Genomic DNA, 4,825 nt, shown 5'->3' with positions numbered 1-4,825 from the left:
TTTGCAATATCTGCGTTCCTTTTTCTCTTGAATCAAATGTTAACAGAACTTTCTTTCCACATATATTTTTGTTTTTATTATTACGTCAACTACTGTCTGTTTCAAATGACAGGTTAAAGGAGCAGTAGAAAATTGTTTTTGAAATAACATGTTTGATATTGCAAGGATGCGATGACGAAAAATTATGATAAAAAAATGTCCACGCTGTTACACAACGGCACTATGCTTTCGGAAGCTTGAAATCTCCCTGACTAGTAGCAGAAATTCTGAGAATTCTGTAACTTTTCTAGAAATTTCAAATTTCCTGACTCTTCCAGGATATATCGCTCACCTCGCAACCATGTATTGCAAGTAATGCAAATTTCCTCATAAGAAAGAGTAACCAAAAGCTTCCTATAGTTTTTTTTTTTTTCTTAAAAATTTTTAACGCTGATCCTTCTTTTTCTCATTTCATTTTGTTTCATCCTTCCTTATTTTTTTTCATTTCTGGTCTCGAAGGGGGCGGGGGGGGGGGAGTCCGGACCCTTCCCCTGGCTACGTGCCTGATTGAGTGCAACCTTCTGACTCAGTCTGGCGTTTGTTCATGGGCAGGAACTTCGCATAGCTCGGTTGCTTTTCCTTTTGGATGCAATGGTTCACTTGTGCTATCTACTGATATATTTATGCCGTGTTCTCAAAACTTATGACTGAAAATGTGTTAGCAATTGCCAACCAGTGTATTATTAATCAGCTACATGAAACACTAGTTAGTACCCATTCAGAATATTTAGGTACAAAGGAAATTATATGGAAGACTACGGAAAGCAAGAAGAAGATAATCAGTGGGATGTAGTTCCATAATGAATGTTAGTTTTCTTTAAAAAAGATATATGCTAAAGACAACAATAACTTTCTGTCGAACTGTTAACTTTCAGATATTTTTTGATTAAGAATTTTTTTTAATGAAATATAATGAAGAGGCCTTATTTCAGCCAATCACATGGTAGTCAGTAAAACTGATAGTTGTCTGAATTGGCACATTTTTGGGAATACAACAATCTATATCGCTTGTTCGTATTTGTTTGCAGGACGTAGATTTTTATTCAATCACTTGCTTTTAATCTACGAAAATTAAATAATAAAAAGGAAAGAATCTTCTTAAATTTACAACTGTGCTTCCCGAGTACAGTCAAAATGAACACTGATTTTTTGTTAGCAAGCCGAAGGCTAGCTCCCTTGCGAGGGTTACGCCCTCTATCCGGGGTGAAAGATGGAAGGATTGGAGCAGCAAGGAGATTGGAGCTGGTCTAAGGGATGTGTAGAAAAACTGGAACATCATTTACTTTAGGTAGCACTTTATTACATTGCAACTTATTTCATTCTAATCATGGTATCCACTTGGACATTATGATCTTGTGATCATAATCATCAGGGCAGGAAGAAATCAATAGTGAGGTGAGGTGAGGGAAACACAAACAATTTGTTAAGAACACGAATGCCGGTCTTCTTGTCCAGGGGCTACTCTGGATAGTGTTTAGACGAGTGAAGCCCTGATATGTTTACAGTGCTGCATATGTGGACGACACGTGAAGGAGAAGATGGTTGGAAGATTACTCCTAATAAGATTCTCATCGTCAAGCAAGGGTAGTTTCGGGAACTTTGGGACGTAAGGCAGCTCCAAAGAATACACTGAAAGATTATGCCAACGGGAGGGTTCGTTGTTAACATTATTTGAGTGCTGTTTTGTGTACGAGGGAAGAAGACTGAGCCTCTGAGCTAAAACAACATCAAGCAACGATTCTACTATAACAAAGTGTTAGGAGATTGGCGTAAATACTAGTTTAAGACAGGATTTCCATCCTTGTCTGTGACGCAACTTACCTAACAGAATTTTAGTGTAGTACGAGGGGGAGACAGAAAATAAGTTTCCCCAAGCGACTGTGGATAAAGATGGGGATGCAAAACAAAAATAGCATGTGACATTAAAGATCAGACGTACCTTTATTTTTCCATATAAGTACCACGTACATTGAGATATTTGTCATGCCGGTCTATAAGCTTTAAAAACCCTTCCAGGAAAAATTGAGGGCTCTGCATACGGAAGAAGCGTCGAACAGCTTCTGTGACTTCAGCATTACTTCCAAAGCGTCTGTCGCCGAGAGTCTTCTTCAAAACCGGAAATAGACGAAAGTCGGATCATGGCGCATGGGCAAGGTGCTCTCATCCAGGAGTTGCAATATGGTTTTGCGTTGCCGTCGCTGAATGTGCTCTCGCATTGTCATGCAACAAAGAACATCAGATGTTACGGATTTCTGATCACCCATACGCCACGTGCCCATTCATAGCGGACAACCGCTCACACTTTCTTCTTTGACCATGACGTCAAAACGCGCCTTTCTACATAGCTACCACGCTCAGACTGAGAGACTCGTCTCCATTTTATGCAGGCGCTGCGGCGACGCCATCTGCAGGATCGCGGGCGAATGACACCCTCTTGTGTCTGGGTGTGTTTTGCGTGCAATTGTTGTCTTGTATCCCCCATTGCTGTTCGCTTTCTTGGGGAAAACGGGAGGGGAAACTTATTTTCGGACTCCCCCTCGTATAACAGGTATTATGATGATATTTAACAACTTGAATTTTTCAAGGAGACTTACAGAAGTGTCACTCACCGATTTGAATCATACTTTGCATACTTGTAGAACATAAAAAAAGAAATCGACACTTTTTTTTTTTTTTTACAATGGTACGGGGGTAGAAACCACCCTTTGAACGGTAGGGGTGGTCTCCAAGATAGACAGAAAACAATTATTTAATGCAGAAGAAAACATGCTGTCAGGGGGGGGGGTTAGAGTAGTTGATGCAGAATCTTACGTAAAAATTTCAAAATTCAAAATGGCGAATCCAATATGGTGATTACAAGTACAAAAATTCTTCTCGCTTAAAATGCTCTGTAGTTAGGTAAGAACAATCATTGTTTGCAGAGATTACTCCGAGAAGATTGCTGACCGATTTGAAACTCGTTCTGTACGTATTTTAACGGGATGCTGGCTTAAAGTGCGTTTCTGCGCCTCTCATTATTAGGGGGTGCTTATTTATAGTGAGTCCTCGCGCCTCTCACTATTCGGGGTGCTTATTGAAAGTGAGTCCCCTAGCCTCTTACTATAGTCCAAACCAATCTCTCTAAATCTGAAAATGTTCTTGTGAAAGCATCAAATTTAGGGAAAATTAACAAGTCTTATGGGATCATGGTTTCACGAGGTTTTTCTCCCAGCGTCTAATGCAAAGTCCATTTTGTTATTTGATTCGCGTAGTGATCACAATTCATCAACTTATGAACCTATTTTAAGAACAAAAGAGTACCTCAAAATAGAAACCCTTCCTGCAGGAACAACTGATAGGATTCAGCCTTTTGATTTTTTGTTCTTTAGGCCGTGCAAAAACTTCTTGAGACATTTTTCTGACATTGACCTTCTCTACAAGTATAACATACATCTCGTAATGATATAATAAAGATTCAATCACTGATTCATAATCAGTTTTCTCTCAGATTTGAAAATCTTATTAGGTATGCGTGGTACAAAAGCGGTTATTTGGAAGAAAAACAACATGCGTTTGAAAATCCCGTAAAATTTTGTTTCAAAGATTCAGCAGCATTTTGCGATTTGTTTACAGTTATTTCCGTAATAGACTGAAATTGTGATATCATTTACTCCTCGTTACCATAGTGATCGCCATGTTGTTTTCTAAACAAACGCATGTAGCCATAGGGATACTATGAAGTATACTGTTAATAAGAACACACATTTAATAATAATTTTAGAATATTTTGAGGACAAAGTCAAGTTGACAGGAAAAGATACAGATTAAGAATATGGGTCCACTATTTAGAAAATTTACGAGTGAAATATAGTAATTAACGAAGAAACATATAAGGAACTTTTTTCTACAGGGGGCACATCTCTAGGTAATCTGATAAGATAGAAATTGCATAAGTAATCCCAGCGCCATTACCAGGTAATGCACAATGAACAAAAGCAACTACACGCAATGCAAATACTCGTAAGGTACAGACTGACGAGCTGTCGGCATAATGAAAATAGAACAAATATTTGATTTGTCTGCAAGAAAAAATAATAGTCCACTTTGAAATCCTTGATGTTAATTACATTGGTATATTCAAATATTTTACGCCCACCGTTTAAAATATGAGTACATAGTTACAGTGGCTACAAAATAAAGAAACAATCAATCAAAAAAAAGAAAAAAAAGAAAAATAAGAAAAAGAAAAAAAGAAAGAAAAAGAAGAAGCTTGTAACCATATGCGCTCTGAGAATTTTCAATTTGGACCAATTTCTGGTCAGTTAACATGCATCGGATCTTTCCTTATATTTCCTACTTACCTTAAAAATATAACAACAAGGAAACATCCAGTTATGAGTGGTTCAGCATAAGTTTTAAACACTATTTTTGTAGATCTACACGTCTGGAATGTAATGTGTGATACCGATGGTACTAAATAAGAATTTTCCATAATTATTTAAAACTATTCTATCAGGCCTTGTTTCCATTTTGTACTAATTCACAATAACACACTGATCAAGGCTATGTGATAATATGTAAAAAACAGTATCACGTAACTGAGTCTGATGAAGACACAGTTATTGTGTTGAAACTGTTACGTGATACTGTTTTTTACATATTATCACATAGCCTTGCTCAGTGTGTTATTGTGAATTAGTAATTATTTAAGTTTAATATCCGATAATAAATAAGCTAAATATATTTTGACACTTAACATAACTTCTAAATGTATAAATCACAAAATATTTGATAACAGGGGAAACAT

This window comes from Thermobia domestica, chromosome 12 (assembly GCF_964235325.1).
Source record: "Thermobia domestica chromosome 12, izTheDome1.hap1.1, whole genome shotgun sequence".
NCBI lineage: Eukaryota > Metazoa > Arthropoda > Insecta > Zygentoma > Lepismatidae > Thermobia > Thermobia domestica.
Note: the sequence above shows the minus strand (reverse complement) of the source record.